This window comes from Tamandua tetradactyla, chromosome 15 (genome assembly GCF_023851605.1).
Source record: "Tamandua tetradactyla isolate mTamTet1 chromosome 15, mTamTet1.pri, whole genome shotgun sequence".
NCBI classification, from domain to species: Eukaryota; Metazoa; Chordata; class Mammalia; order Pilosa; family Myrmecophagidae; genus Tamandua; species Tamandua tetradactyla.
The window spans coordinates 81,490,130-81,507,227 of record NC_135341.1 but is presented as its reverse complement, the minus strand read 5'-3'; the positions used below and the strand labels follow the sequence as shown (position 1 = coordinate 81,507,227).

The 17,098-nt window shown below is 42.3% G+C and overlaps 1 long non-coding RNA gene across 1 annotated transcript; it reads left to right on the top strand.

Annotated features, from left to right (window-relative positions):
• The first annotated feature begins 2,066 nt into the window (after positions 1-2,066).
• LOC143658083 (uncharacterized) lies at positions 2,067-6,990 on the top strand. Its single transcript, XR_013163117.1, has 3 exons — positions 2,067-2,176; positions 4,278-4,370; positions 6,656-6,990. It is a non-coding gene; the product is annotated as an uncharacterized LOC143658083 (long non-coding RNA).
• The last annotated feature ends 10,108 nt before the right edge of the window (positions 6,991-17,098 follow it).

Genomic DNA, 17,098 nt, shown 5'->3' with positions numbered 1-17,098 from the left:
CCCCCAAACACAAGCTATGCTAATAAATTCTATTATTTAAAATATACCTATTTGTATATTTCCTTTGAAATATGAAAACTAGCTTCCTGCCACCAATTTGGGAAAGACCATCGACACAGGGTTTATGGTGGATGAGTTCAGTCTCCTTAAGAATGGTAGAAACAGTGAGAAAATATAAACAAGCTGTGATATGGGAAACCAGGGCATAAAAAATTCATCCAGAAGGAGAAATTCATTAATAGTTTGCCATATCAGACTAATTAAGAAGACGCTAGTCTGAATTTGTGAAAAGTTTGCCTCACAATAGCCCCTTAGCATTTGAGAGGAGAAAATCCTAAGTCCCTCACATACTCCCCCCGCCATCCCGGGAAATACTGCTGCGTCACAGAATTTGTTTGATAAACCAAATAGGTAGTGGTTAATGAAGTGCACCTTTACAATGATGAAAGGCAAATGTGGGCATGGCCAGAATAAGTGCTGGCTCCTCCACCCCAGCCTGCAGCCTCCCAACCAAATTTGTGCCTCAGCAAAAAGTTTTAACCTAAATATTGTATGCATCTGTGGATTACTGTTAAGTTACTAAACTCCTGAATGCTAAGCCTGCAGATGTCAAGGGTCCACATATTATTGTTGAGAAATCCATTTTGTTGCTTTTGGATACATAAGGCTGCATCCTCCGATGAGTGACAGAGTGTCCCTATGGAGCAGTGCCTCCGAGCCTGCCTCATGATGGAAGAGCACCATCATTCCATGAAGGTCAGGGCAGGATGCTTGGCAGCCCTCACATCTCCCAGTATGGCACAGCGGATCAATCCAATACATATTTTTTTTTGTATTGAAATAAAGGGAGCAAAAATTATGTACACTTTTTATGTATTTGATGCCATGCTTTCTAAGCAAGAAAAATAGCAAAAGCAGAGAATTGTAGTCAGACAATGGGTTAAGGTATAATAAATATTTTAAATTAGAATCACCTGGAAAAATTCAGTCTCTTGAATTCACCCTGTGTCTGGGTCCCCTTACGGGATGCTATGTTGAGCTTAGCACACAACAACCTCTTCTGGACTCTCCTTCTTCCTTTGGACTGGTGGTCAGCATTCCTGTCCTCTCTGTGAAAGCCCCAGGCATGACCAACTCCTGTGACCTGTGACCTGGAAGTCGTTCAGGGCCTGCGGCTCAGAAGGTCACCAGGCTTGGTCTAATGCTCTGCTGTCATTGTCTTGAAATTCTTCATTTTTTAACAAAGGACTCCACAGTTTCATTTTACACTGGGCACCACAGTCATGTAACTGATCCTGGTCCGAGGTCTGCCACTTGAGGGGCAGATGGTTCTGAAATGAATCAAAGCTGAAGAATTTTTCCCCTCCAGTTCACCTGAGATTTCTTTCCTGTTATCCCAGACTCCTAAGTGTACATGACGGGAGTTCTATTCTTAGGTTCTGTCCCCATATGTTCCCTTCAAGTGAGGCTGCAATGGCAGGACAACACTGACCATATTAATGCCTGAAGCTCTCCTTTAGAGCCTTGTTGCTCTTTTCTGTGACTGGTAGATCTCTAATCCTAGAAAACTGGCCATTACCTGCTGGCCACACCAGTACAGGCTTTTAAAATCCGGCTGGATGTTTGTGCCAAGTACTAAGTGGCATTAGTAAGTCTGAGGGCAAGTAAGTGTGGTGGCCTCTGGGACAGAGCCACCAGTACTCTGAGGGCAGAAGCACACAAGGATGCTCAGGGCCATCTCATCAAATGTCCACGGCCCATGGATGGGAAAGGATTCCTCCAAGGTTTATGCTGTGATTCATAGTGAGCAAGGACTGGAGCTTGGCTTCCTGACTTCTGCTTTTTCTAATACCCTGTGTGTCCTCCATCCTCCATGTTGGAGTCCTGGTTGCAAGGAGCAGATTCTGAATGCAGCACAGGGTTTCTGGTCCACTCCCCATCAGCACTGGAGTAATGTCACACCCAGTCTCCTCTGTTCTATTCAAGCATTAGTGGAGACTCAAAACAGAGCCTGAAAGCTACTGATTAGAATTCATTCATATCCAGCTCCCCATGTAGCAGGCCCAGGCCTTACCCAACGTCACAGAGAGAGTTCTCCAGGGAGTCTTGGAGGGTGAAGACTTCTCTCCGGAAGCCGAACCATCAAGAAAGGATCTGTGTGTTCTTCAAGACTCAGGTAAGTACCACTTGTTTTTGATGATGGCCTTAACTATCCAAGCCCTCACTGTTTTCCTGGTTCTCTAAATTCCATCAGCACCTGGTGTTTGCATCACCTGACCCAGAATTTGTCTATTACACTTTTTTGTGTGTGTTATTATTCAATTATTGACCCACCTGTGTTAATTTTGATCCAAGTTTAAGTTTATTGAGATGAATAATTCATCTTTGTATATCTTCTGGGTCTGAGCTTGGTTTTGATATTCTGGGTATTCTTGTTGATGTGATTTACCCACAGAAATGGCAATGGGAAGAGGTGTGCATGGCTGAAAAAGAGTGTTGGCTGACTGATGTTGCTACCCAACCCAGACACATGCATGTAACACATACTTGTCAGGAATAGGAAAGTTGTCTGATTCAGCCAGAGTTGTTAGGCCTCGCCTAAAATACCTCTCCTGGAGTCCAAACGTGAGAAAGAGAAAAATGACAGAAGCACAACTATGCTTTCATAGCCTCCAAGGTACTCCTTATCAAATATTCCCGCAATACTGGCTTCTGCCATATGGAGAAAGGCTAACTAATAAAATCCCTACCATATTCCTGCTCTCTGTTGTCTCTGGGTTGCATTAAGGTAACCTGTCTTTGGCTTGAATTCACATCTTTTGTCTTTTAAACTGGGTTTGAATATGGCCTGAATTTCTGCACTTGGATAACCCTGGGAAATCCCCTTCCATCAAATCCTAGGAGAAAGAGAAAAAAAGAAAGAGAGAGAGAGAGGGAGAGAAGGAAATATTCTAAAGACAATAGACAGAAAAATGGAAAGAGAAAAATAAAATATCACACAAGAATGGCTGTCTGGATTTTGTTTTTGCATTTTGTTTTGGTTTGGTTCTTTGTAAAAGGTTTTTAAAGCCAAAGAATAAGGTAGGGCGGACAATTATATGGAACAGCCACGCGATTGGAGAGAGAGGTAGGGGACAAATACAACAACTGTGTCCTCTCTGGTTTTCTGAAGACAAACTGAATGAAAAAAGCGGAATTATTCTCAAACCTCTTCTGGTATGAAATCAGTTGGTGAGGAGTCTTACTAGCTTGGAGCTAGGGAAAGAAATCATTTCTGAAGTGCACATCTAGAGAATGGTTTTTTTAATGCAATAAAAATGGAAAAGAATTTGAGGGTGGGGTAGGGGGAGACCTTCCCGCATCTGCAGCTGCTTCTGTCTTCCGGCTCTGGGCAAAGGTACCTCCTCCCCACCCTTTCAGCAACCCATTATCGCGTCTCTCTCCTTCACATTATTCTCCAGGAACCTTATCAGACACAAGCATCGCCTCAGATGCTGCGACTGGAGTCTTGTAATTGTCCCTGGTTAGAGCTCAATAGCACCTTGAACCATCAGAGCAATCTCAGCTTTTAAAAAAAGGTCTCCGCAAGGAGATGCGGGAAGAGAATTTGCCTGTGGCTATGTGAGTTCTTTAATAGCTAACTCTCCTCTGCCAGCCCTCTCTGCAGAGCCTGTGGAGAGATGAAGTCTCCTTATTTATCACCAGGCTCTTCAGAATGCCTGTTAGGCAATGATCACATTATTTATTACAAGGTGTGTGGTGCCATTGGGGGCGGGGTGGGGAATGGTTTCTTTAATGGGCCTCCAGCAGATGTACGGGCTTGGAGATGAAGATGGGGAAGGGAAGAAAGAAAGTGTGACACCATCGCAATACCAGGGGAGGGGTTTGCTCATGTTCCTTAAAGGTACACAGGCTTGTCTCCACAGAAAAATATAATTTATTGCAAATTTGTATTATACATAATTAACTTTGTTAATCTGGGAGTAAAAGAACAGGAGGAACGTGTTTTTCTAATATGTTTCTATTTGCCATCAGGTCATCTAGTGCTCGAAGAAAGTTTAGGGAAGGCCTTTCAGTTTTCGCAGCCATACTTTATGGCTCCCCTTCATCCCACAACCCCACAAAATGAGGACTGTTTCAGAACTAGAGAATGAAATTCTCAAAATTCAAGAACACCCAGATCTAGCGTCCTGATTGGGAAGTGAGGGCTTTCAGAGGCCCATACACTCTGGGTCAGGAGTTCCTAATTTAAATAAATCAGTAGTGTTTTCTTTCAGGGACACAAGTACCTATAAAGAGATGGACTATGCAACACAGAATTTGGCATCTTGGAGAGAGAGGTTTTAGCAGAGTTCCTTCACTGTTGAAGGGTGAAATTCTAAATCAGGAGGCACTTCAAAAGGCACACCTTCAAGGAGGTGGAAGAGTTCATCAGGTTTGATGGAACTTGGGTCAGTGGTATCTAGACCAACAGATTGGGTGAACCAAGAGACAGCAGGCAAGTGGTGAGTTCTGGATGGAACTGGAAGGGTCGTGGTGCTTCCGACTGTTCTATGCTGGTTTTCTGATCCTCCAGACAATATTTTCTCCTAAACGTCTGTCTTCTACCAGGCCTGCAACTGGAGAGGTTAACTAGATCAAGGAAGTCCTCACTAAAAATCATGTTACCCACCTTGAAGACTAAATCCAACAGATCTGAAATGAAAGAGACTCTTTCTCTCCTCCATCTAGGTCTCCACTCCTGCCATAAAGGGGCCCATTTGGAAGATATGTGTATCAGTCAGTTTAGGTTCAGCTACAAGGTACTGATGCCCAAATACAGTTACTTAAATAATATAGGGGTTTATGTGTCAAGTGAAGTCCAGAGGTTGGCATGTAGGGCTGTTGCCCTAATAACTGCAATTCTTATGACATAGTTTCTTTCCTCAGGTTGCTTTGTAACTGCAAAATGACCACCGTAGCTCTGGCAATCACATCAGATGTCCAGGCAGAACAATAAGAAGAAAGAAGGAGGAAAGGGGAAGGGAAGAGAGGAAAGGAAAAGGATAAGGGGGAAAAAGTGGCATGTCAAAGGACATATGTCCACTGAGTCAACCCTTCTTTTAAGGCATTTCCTAGAAGCACACTACTCAACAACTTCCAGGCTCAGGGAGTCTTCCTCCAACCAACTTCAGCTTATATTTCATTTACCAGAATGCCAAGTGGCTACACTTATCCATTTGGGAGACCTTGGATATGTGGGTTTTGTTTGTTTTTCATGCTGGGCCAGCTTCAACATAATCAGGGTTTTGCTGTTAAGGAAAGAAGGGAAGAGTGGATATTAGGTCACAACTTGCCATTGGCCATGAAACAGAGGTCCAGACCTGAGGAACAAGACTTGGACCTTGAGATCTGGAAACTAAACGCTCTTGGCTGGGTGAGGAGGATGTCTCTTTCCTGGGAGACTCAGAGCATCTTCAGCTGCCTCAGGCCTGAGGTCCTGGAAGAGAGTCTCCTTACTGTGGGCATGACCAGAACTCCATGAAAGAAACAAAAATCTCAGATTCCAGGGAGGCATCATTTCCTACCTAGTGGGGACCCTAATTTGTCCTCTCTGGGGCCAGTGCCTGTGACAAGTCTTACTTGACTGAATTTCCCCAGCCTTGCTCTGCCTTGTTATCCTGGCACTGACCATGTGGCCACTGTTGAGCCAACCTCTGCAGTACCAACCCAGGCTCATGTTATGTGACCATTTCTCCAGAAATAAATGATGCTTGAAAGGCCATCCTTGGGAGAATTACCCTCCAAACCCTCTTTCAACTGCTTCCACCCTAAAGGCTCAGGCCTGTCCTTGCTCTGTATCCATAAGGCTCCAAGTAGAGAAATAAGAGGACTTCTAGATTTATAGTCTTGTGAGGCTTGTTGCTGTTTCTGTTCTACCTGGAACCCAAGACCAAGAACTGTTGCTCTAATCTTAGTTTCTGTGACTAAATGTTCACCTTGTACTCTAGTCCTGGTAGCAGGGTCCTTTCTCATCTTGTTCCATGGTGCCTGGGTTTTTGTTTGAGTTCCTTCCCAGTCCCTGTACCAACCCAATCATACCCATTTCCTGAGATGGAGTATATTACTTACTAAGGGATCTTTTTCTCCCTCAGGCTGATACGTGTAGGAGGTGTCCAGGACCTGATGGAGACTCAAGTTCTGATAGGGTTTGATCCCCTCCTGAAATAAGACAGTAGCTGCTGATCTGGCTGTCCTTGGCTGAGCCCATTTACAGCCAGCCATGCATGTCCAATGTCGCCACGTGCCTGTAAAGTCCTGTTAATTTAGGACCCTTGCCTCTGAATTCTACATGTATGGATAGTTCCATAATGCATCCATAGCTGACATTTCATTGTAAACATCCCAGATGCCCTGTGAAATAGTGGAGCTGAAATAATTTCCTTCATTTCCAGAAGAGAAAATAGATTCAGGGGCAGGGACTTGACAGTGTTTAGACATCATTATAATAATATGATAATAATAATATAATGATAACATGGACACTGGTCCCAGAGAGGACATGGTAGGGGGTCCACTGGGCTAGAATTGGTGCCAACAATTCCTTTGTATATTATAATTTTTAAATGCTTTCCCATGAATTGTCCTCATGGTTTTTATTATTCTCACTTTACAGATGAGGAGGAAGAGAAGAAAGGATTAAGAGATCTGCCTAAGGTCAGCCAGCTGCAAACTGCATGGCCAGGAACCAAGTTCAGCCTTTGGCCAACAAGTCCATGGTTCTTTCCACTCTTCTAGGAGTGTAGGGGGTAGTACCTAAGAAGTTTCAGCATTGGGGAAATGATGCTCCATGTCTTGTTCTTGAAGTAAATGAGGTGCCCATGGACACTTCTGCATTCAGTTTGGAATTACCTGAATCATCCACCAGGAAAGGGGCTGTGGGTTTGGGGTTCCTAGGAAGACGGTCTGTTCTGACCTGATGGGCATCTGGCTTGGTACCTACTGAGAAGATTACTATATGGAAACCATGTAATGGACACAAAAACTGATAAATGGGGGGAGGGGGTATAAATGTGTGGGCGAAAAATGCTTGGAGGACCTGCATTATTTATAATAATATAACTTTATGTTCAGAACTTTTTCTCAAATCCAACATCCTTATAAACTAAAAAAAGTCCTTACCACATCTGAGATTTTTTATGATTATACTTGATTTAAGCTCTCTATAAGAAATTAATACTTTAGACAAATCTTTGAACCTGCAATATCCAAGTTGTGCCTTATATCTGTTTCATTGTTCACTAAATTTCCTGAAGAGACCAAGATTCTCTCTTTTGGCTGACAGAGCAGATAACATAGAATTGAGGATTAGCTTGTCTAATGCAGAAATCTGGAGAATGCCAAGAGAACGTAAGTATCAAATAACATTGTTACCATCGTGTAAAATTAGTTATTAAGCACTTACTTAAATGTAATACCTTGTATGTGTGTAGTACTTTACAAGATTCTTTTCTGTCCCTTATCTCACTGGATCCTCAGCGCAATCCTAAGCCACAAGTCAGTCTTATTAGCTGCATCATCCCAGAGAGGAGGAAATGGAGTCTGAGAAGTGCTATGTCATCTGTCTGAAATTGACATTCAGCAGAAGTTAGGGATCAAACCATGGGGAAGTAGGGAGGGAGTATGTTCAGCAACCTCCATACCCTTCCCTTAACACCCGCCCTGCCTCCTTTGGGCTCCAGTAAAATTCAAGGACACAAGAAAAAACTCACCAACGTGGCCAAGTCTTAGAAGTGCCATCTTAACCTTCCTTCTCATCTGGCACTGGCCTCTGCTAGCCCCTTCCTGTCGGTGGCATGGATGGATTATGTACTCTGTTTTCATCATTAGTTTCACTGCAGACACAATCTCTCAGCTTACTGTGTGCTCCATGCCCACAGCAAGGACCTAAAGAGGATCCCTGCCCAGGTCCCCCAAGGGTTAAGACTCCAGCCCGGTGGAGCCAGATGGGAGTTTGAGCAGAGTAGAGTTTCAAAGCAGGTAATCAAAATCAGAAATTAAAATTAAGAAAAGTTGAATTATGAAGCAAAGAAAGTCTCAGAATAAGGGCAAATTAGGTAAACTGGAAATTGAAGTCAGAAGTTCCAGAATGAATGCAGGTGCACAGCAGGTGTCCTAATGTTAGGTGGACGTGGGGAAGCTGATGTGGCAGCGGCAAGATGCATGGGAACGCTGAAGCCTGGTGGAAGCGACTGTGGGCCAGCCACCTGCTTTGCTCTCCTCTGCCCTGGTCCTTACTCTTGGTTGCCCTAACACACCTCATGATGGCACCTGTTGTCCCTGCCTGGCTCTCTAGCACCTGAGCCCCTACTGCCATTAAGTGGCATTGCAGTCTCCAATTCTCCCTTGGTGGGGTTCCTTCCCTTTTCCATCCCCCATAAACTGCCCCTTGGACCCAGGACCTCCACAGCAGCAGATGTTCAAATGGGGGCAGAGGGCTGTATGGTGGAGGTCACTGCAAACCAGTTGACTCCTCCATTCCTCCCTTGGCAAGAGAGACCTGCGTGCCTCTTGAGGAAGCTCTCCCTGGCTGAAAGTAGCACTCCTTCCATCTCTGTGGCTCTGATGTAGGTCCGCAGCTCAAAGCACATCTTTCTGAAAAGTCAAACAAAGATTTGGGCATAGTACCAAGTTCTCGAGAGCCCTATGAAAATGAAAAATTCCTCAACCCTCCACACTGTGGCCCTCAATAAACTTGCATTTATGAACACTCAAAGGCTCACATTAAACATCAGGTAAAATAAGTATTTATACAAATAACATTGACACTTATTTGAAAGAGATAGAACTAATATTTATTGGGTTTCCAGCAAGTTCCAAGCAGTGTGCTAGGCACATTGGTTATCGTTTATCATTTAGTCCTTATAGCTATACTACCTCGTGACTTTAAACAGTGCTCTTTCTACCTGACAAATGAGGTGAGTGAGGCTTGGCGAGGCTAAATCATTTGTCCCAGCTCAAGGAGCCAGGAAGTAGCATAGCCAGGGTTCAAACCAAGTACTGCCTGACTGTGCCGATTTGAAACATGTTCTTTAATCCTCATTCAATATTGTTGTGTGGGATCTTTTTTATTAAGTTTTTCCATGGAGATGTGACCCACCCAATTGTGGGTGGGACCTTTTGATTAGGTAGGTTCCATGGAGATGTGTCTCCGCCCATTTAGAGTGGGTCCCTTACTGTAGTCCTTTAAGAGGGAACCAGTTTAGAAAAAGCTTCGGAACTGACATAGACAAAGGAACTTAGAAAATGCAGAAGAAAAATGCCCCTGGGGACACCTTTTGGAACCAGAAGCCAGGAGAGAAAGCTAGCAGACTTCCCCTTGTGCCTTTACAGCTGGCAGAGAAATCCCGAACGTCATCAGCCCTTTCTTGAATCAAGGTATCGTTCTCTGGCTGCCTTAGAGTAGACGTTTTTGCAGCCTTAGAACTGTAAACTTGCAACTTAATAAATTCCCTTTATAAAAGCCAACCCATTTCTGGTATATTGCATTCTGGCAGTATTAACAAGCTAATACACTGACTTAAAAACCTGTGTCAGTTCCATTTGTATTCTATCATGAGTAGGTGTCAATTCCATGATGATGCTGTGCTAGTGACACCCATCCATGCTCGTCTGCCTGCCTGTCTCCTCCATTAGACTGTAAACCACTGGAGGCAGGGGTCGTGTCTTATCTGCCTCTATCTCTACTACGTAGGTAAGCATCTAGCACCCAGCGGAGTTCGCTAAATATTGACTGAAAGTACGCTGATTTGTGACCATCCACTTGCAATTATCCCTATTCTCAAGGAAACCCAAAATCAGATCAAGAGAAGGTCCAATACAAACTTAACAATTGCAATTAAATCCCAAAGTTCTGCCAAAACCACCATACTTGTTGTGCAAGTGACCTGCTTTTGAAAGATAATGACTCTTACATACTGATGATGGTTACCAAAATATCTCTTTCCCTTTGCTAAATTCATGAAAGGTAAAAATACTGTTCTTCTAGAGTTCCAAATTAAAATAGATTAAACATAAGCAGGCTTTGTTTTAAAAAGTCCCTGCTTTCCTCTACTACAGAAGTATAGATATTTTACATCATCTCACTTTTCAAAGGAGAACAGTTTTATGTCCTGCTCCAGGAAGTAAGAGGTAGCGTTCATCTTGGCTTCCTGACCAAGAATCTTCTTTCTTATAACATCACCCTCAATTGAAAGTTTAGGATGTTGCTGCTTCTGTGTCTTCTTAATGGCAAGGTGCTTGGCACTGAAAAAATGCAACTATTACTGTTTATGCCCAGAACTGAGTCTTCTCTGTTTTTCAGAATCTCACTCCACTGTGCTTAGAATAGGGCTGCAAGCACTGGGTGTATTGGTTAATTGCAGGTGCACTGGTTAATTCAGGCAATTCTGTGGCCTTAGGAAAATCGGCACCTGGCCTGTCAATCTGCATATCACAGTCTCTGATCTTTGTGCAGAGCCAGCACCCACGGTTCTGCCCAAATTGCTTGGAAGTGTGGGGTCAGATCCTGTTTGGCTCCTGGTGCCTAGAACAGTGCCTGGCATACAGTACAACAGAACACTTGTAAATGTGAATCCATTTATAAATGAGTAAGAAATCAGGTTTGCCAGTAAATGAGAATTTTTCTAAAATGAGATTATGCCGACCTTTTCTGTTTTCAGACTCTCAGCCATTGCCTCTGTGTAGTCATTCTAGTCCATGGGTCAGCAGGCAACAGCCTGAGAGCCAAACCTGGTCCACTGCCTGTTCCTGTATGGTCTGCGAGCTAAGAATGATTTCAGTTTTTAAATGGCTGGGAAAAACACTAAATTAGAATATTTTAAGATATGAAAATTACATGAAATCAAATTTCAGTGCCAAGCTTACTCATTTAAGTATTGTCTGTGCTACTTTTGTGCCACAATAGCAGAGGTGAGTAGCTGCGACAGAGGTTATATAGCCCAGAAAACCTAAAATATTTACTTTCTGGCCCATTAAAAAACAATTTATGGACCCCAGTTCGGGACCAATGATTCTCCTAGGAACTTGTTAGAAATGTAAATTATCTGGCTCCAGTGGGAATCAGAAACAGTGGGCTTTAACAATCTGAGTTTTAACATTCCTCCAGGTGATTCTGATGCACACATTTTAGTCTGAATGAAAGGCGGGGACGATTATTTATTTAGCACCTACTACGTGCCTGGTCCCAGACTCAGAGGCTGTCATCCGGATCAGCACCAAGATAGGTTTTAAACAAAACCTGCCAGGAGATCCATGACGGGTAGCGCCTGCCATAAAAGGAGAACCTTAAAGCGATCCTCGGCGCGATAGGCACGCATCCCAACGGGAGTTTCAGGCAAAATGAGTTCTTAAATATTTGATTTTCTTTCCAATCTCTGCCCGCCTTTCTATTTGGTTTGGGGCTGAAAATAAGACAGCTTGTAAGTAACTGGAGAGGGTGTTTACCCAGTGAATTAGTTCGGCTTTCATTGTGCAGGGATTAGCGCCGAGCAGCGGCTGAGGCTCGCTTTCAGGTTAGAGGGGCTCGCTGTTCGCTAGCTCCCGGCGAGGACTAATTATCATAGGGCCGAGGCCATTAAAGGGCTTAACTACCAGTGCCCCCTTCCAGGATGGGATTAGCTGTTCCCCTGCAGCTCTCGGCCCATAACCCTTCCCAGGTCTGTCTGCTCTCCCCGGTGATCAGAGCCGCAGAAACGCCGCCCTCGCACGGTTCAGGACTGCTCCGCGCGTGGACGCGGGTCTGGGGCGCGAAAGACCCCCCTGCGCTTGGGAAGGAATGGGAAGGGCCGGAGGGCTCTCTCAGAAAGGAATGTTTCTGGCAAAGGTGCATGGGGGAGCCCGGGCCCGAGAGCCCCAGTGAGAGCTGCCGTGGGCTGGCACGAGGCGCTGCTGGACTTTGGGGGAGCCTCCAGGGCCTGGCCAAGCCCGGCAGGCTGGCGGGGGGTGGGGAGATTTGGACGAATTAATCTGAAACCCTGACTGTTCACATTGTGCTACCTTAGAGCCTCTCCTCCTTTGCAGACTTTTTCTTTCAGAGCCAGAGGTAGCGTCTACACCACTGTGGTAGAAAGAGTCTTTTACTTCTGTGGAACCGGAAAGTAAGTTACCTCCTCTCCCTGAGCGCAGTTCCTTATCAGTAAAATCAAAATAAAGTCGTCCCTAGTCACAGGGCTCTCGTGCACATAAGGGAATTAAAACAGGGGAAACGCTTGTTCTTTTAAAGATACAAAAGCAAGAGCTCTTATGCAGACAAGCACAGTGCCTGGAAGAAGGAAATTAGCTGTCTCCCGTATCTGCAGGGAGAAAGGGGTCTTAAAGATTTTTTTTTTTTAGTTTCTGGCTTCCTAAATTTCCCAATACAAGGACAACTTATAATGGCGATGACACTTGTGACATTCACTGAAGAAGCAAATAAAAAGACTTACAAATCTCAAGATCCCTCACAATCGTTCCATGGGCCCCCAGGAGTCCAAAGGTCCAATTATTCACCTAAAACTTTAGCCAAGAGGTCAGCAGCTGTTTGCACATCCATCCAGCCCATTCCATTTCGGGATTGTTCTAATGGGAGAAATTCTTTCTTAAAAAAGTTCATACATGATAGTCATCAAAATAGCAGTGATTATTTCTGGATAATGGGTTTATGACTGACCTTTTTTTCTTCCCATATTTTTTCCATATTCGTGCAAAAAACCCTACATTCGATATTAGGAAAAGTCTATGAGCATAGTTAAAACTTCTGTAAAATATTAAACCAAAAACTGTGTCTCTTTAACTTCCACCAATTTGATTCTAGCTTTAGCCCTTGGTCCACACACATGACTTTCCTATCCCCCAAGACAACCCTTCGAGTATGTGAAATCAGTAGCCAAGCAGGCACGTCACAGACAATGTTATTGGAAAAATTTCTATCAGCAGTAACTGCTTTATCTAGTTGTGCATCGCTGCTCCATTTTGTCATGGAGACATCTAGACTCAAGGCAAGGACACTTGAGTGCTGCAGCCACATCTGCCCAGGCCACTTAGCCGTAGCCATTATAAGTCATAAACATAATCAATTGTAATTATAATCAATATAGCTGTTGATTTGTTAGAGTCTTTTTAAAAAATCAGTTTTAGGAATTATTTGGAAAGAATCTTTTTAGTTGCCTAATTTAAAAATATTTTAAATATTTTAATGTCATTTGGATGTAGAAGGGATTTCAAAATATGTGGAAAATATATGTGGGATTTCAGTTGTGGTAAAACAGAACCATGACAGTGTGTTTAATTTGTGGGCTTTTTTGGGGGGGTGGGGTGGGGGGGTGCATAGTCAGGAAATTGAACCCAGGTCTCCCTCATGAAGGCGAGCATTCTACCACTGAACCACCCGTGCTCTCCTCAATTTGTGGTTTTAAGGAAGAATTTTCAGACTCTACATTTTGTCATCCAGTTGGTCATGGAACCACATAAAGGAGATAAAACACAAATTAGGGACCCTATCTGGCTATTTGCTGAGTGAGTAACCTCTTATCATAAGACATATCAGTTTGAATTCTCATGAATGGCTCCAGGAACTAAGAGTAATTCAATTCATTAAACATTCCTTGTGTGCCTAATGTGTTGCACACACTGTCCCAAATAAGATTTTCCAGGAATCACAGGGAACTAGGGAAAGTTTATCCTGGGAGATTTGGGGTTTTATAAATCAATAGTCTCCATGACTTCACCAAGCTTTGCTGACCTTTTACCAGTGGGCTTTGTGGAAGGTTATGTGGATTGAGTTTAATGCAACCAAAAAGAGCAAAGCAACTGTTGGTGCATTTGGAAAGATGCCAAACTCCCTAGGATTTGTTTTGTTCGTGTGTGCGCGCGCGCGCGCGTATGTGTGTGTGTTATTAAAAAACAATAGATGCTGGAGACCCAGGTTTGATTCCCGGTGGCTGCCTATGTAAAAACAAAACAAACAAAAAAAGAAACTGGAGGAATGGGGATGTTCTCAGGCTGTTATTTCATAGTGAAGATCAAGGAGTGATAGAGAAGTCTAAATTGAATAAATGTTAATGTCGAGTATTGAACATAAACACATTTGGATCATTTCAACAAATATTTGATGAGCCAATTCCATATGCAAAGAATGGTGCTGGCTGCCTCCAGGGTTCCAAAGAAGAGTGAGAGAGGGTCTCTACACGTAGCGACTCACGGTTTAGGTGAGAGGAGGCACATAAATAATCTCAACAGAAAGCAGGCTATGATAAGTACTAAACTACAAGCAAAGTAGCATAGGAGTTTGAAGAAAGGAGAACAAGGAGAATCTAATCTTTTTTGAAGGTATAATGGTTTGAACTGTGCCTTGAAACCTTATAGCCTAAGCCAATACATTGCACAGTCATTTTTTAACTCAATTCTGCCTTTTCTTGGAGGTACACATAGAGTAAAATGAATGGCACTAGAATTTTTTCCCCTAATCACCTAAAATAAAGTCTTATTTGGCCTGTAAAAATTGGCAAATGGTGATTTCTAAAGCTGTATTGAAGACTCAAAATATATATTATTTTATTAACTGATTCAATTAGTTTGGTTTGGGTTTGGTTATGATAGGCAGAGTGAGTCAGTGGTATAAGAAGAATGTGGAAATTCTGCCAAACTATTTGACTGTTTGAGAGGTGCATGAACAATGTGATGCATCAAAAGGTGATGATTCAATTAGAGCACTCTCAGGCTCACATTTGTCCCTAATGTGTTGTCAGAGGTACCTAGGAACTCAACTCTGTAGCTTATATTCTAATCTGGAAAATGCAGGAGCTCCAGGTAATCTTAAATGCATCTCCACAGCAGGTGTCTCCCTTACAATTCTATAGCCCGGTAAGGCCAGTGAGACGCAGTGGACAAACAGTTCTTGAGTGTGATTCAAATATAGCTCTCTCACTCACTGGTTGTGTAAACTTGGTCATATTATTTAGCCTCTTTGAGACTCAGTTCCCTCTTCCTTAAATGTTTATCTTGCAGTATGTTTGCAATGAAAATTAAGAGAACACCGAATACAGTGCCTATGTATATATTACATTTTCAGTACATTGTAGCTACTTGGATTATTATTATGACTATTATATATTGTCAGCATTCATTCAGCCATTGATATTTATTGAGTCTCAAGTGGGTGTGGAGTTTGAATTTATGTTGTAGGCTACAACATAAATTCTGGAGACTGAAGCCTAGAAATTGGTACAGAAATTGGTCCTCTGGGGCTCCTGAAAAAAAGCAAATGCAATTACTCTGGAGGAAAGTTCCCACAACCCAGGTCAATCGGTTTCTCACAGGAAAAAGAAGGCACCATGTTGTAGACTGCATTATTGCTTTCAGTTCTTTATTCCTTCTGTATCTACCCACTTTTTCATGTGACTTATATTTCTCCCACTAAAGGTGAAATATATTTTCCTGCCCTACTGATGCTGGGATTGACTATGTGACTTGCTTTGGTCAATAGATTGTTAATGGACATGAATCAAGCAAAGAGTTGAAATGTGCTTGACCCGTTGTGCTTATCCTATTTCACTCCTGGAATCACCATGAGGAGACCTTCCCTTGGGTACCTGATGACCCTTCAGTGTGGGCCTCTGAAATAACAGCTATGGGAGCAGACCTGAGCCCAACCTAAAATTGGAACCTGGAGCACATGTGTAACCAACCTGCAGCTTGGCTCCAAGCCTAGCAGAATCCATCCCAGTCCAGCCATACCCCAGATAACCCACAGACCTGCAAGCAAAAATTTATTGTACGTCACAGAATTCTGACTTGGTTTGTTATGTAGCTGTGCTGTAACGATAGCTAACTGGCTATAACCTAATAATAAATGAGTTTACAATTAAAAAAATCAAATGCATGTGGAAACAATTTATCATAAAATCAAAATCAGAAATAGCAAATACTATGATTAGAACACCAAGAAGCTGAAATAATAGGACAATCTGAAAATTGCATAAAATAAGTTCTATTTTAAATGATTCAAGATATAAAATATGGACAAATTCTCCAATAATAGCAAAATGTTATGAAAAATAGATAAATTTGAAAGAGTTCCAGGTAAAAATTTTACAATCCCTACAGAATATTGGGCATAGATTAAACATAGCTGAAGAGAGAAGTTGCAAGTAGAAGGTAGATCTGAGGAAATTCTCCAGAATTTAGTACTAAGAGAAATAAAGAGGTGGGAAATATGAAGGAAGTTAAAACTTCTAGAATAGGACAAGTAAGTTCACCATTTTCTAAGGAAAACATTATAGTGGGAATATGAAGAGGACTATTTTAATATAATGGGAAGATAAAGGCTGAAATTTTTCCAGAATTCATGAAAGACATAAGACCTTTGATTGAAGAAATACTGTGAATCCCAATCAGGATAAGTACATTGCTACACAATGAATAGGAAAATATTTCATTTATACCAACATCAAAAACTATAGAGTACCAAGCAATAGACTTAATTAATAGGAGCAAATACCTATATGGAGAGAATTATAGACCTTTATTAAATCATATAAAAGAAATCCTTAGTAAATGAAAGCATTTACCATGTTCATGAGTAGGAAGACATAATATTGTAAAGATGGTACATCTCCCAAATAGGGTTTTTCACAGACCTTGTCTAAAATATATATTTTTACTTAAACAGATACGTAGTACTTGTGGTGTGTTATGCACTGTTCTAAGCGATTCACAAATATTAACTCATTTAATCCTCAAAACCATATGAAATAGGTGCTATTATTATCCTTATTCTACTAATGAGAAAAAGGAGGCTCAAAGAGGTTAAGTAACTTGTCCAAGGTCATGTAGGTAGTAAGCACTTGAGTGGGGCTTAGACTCAGGCAGTCTGTCTTCAAAGATTATGCAATTAACCATTGCACAATATAGAGCACATGAGAATTTATTCAGATGTGGCAATGTGCTATATGGCAAAGATGGCATGACAAATCAAAGGGGAAGGAATGGATCATTAAGTGGGGCTAAGAAAATTATCCATTTGGAAAAGATAAAATTAGATCTGTACCTCACACTACACACAAATTCCAGATGGATTAAA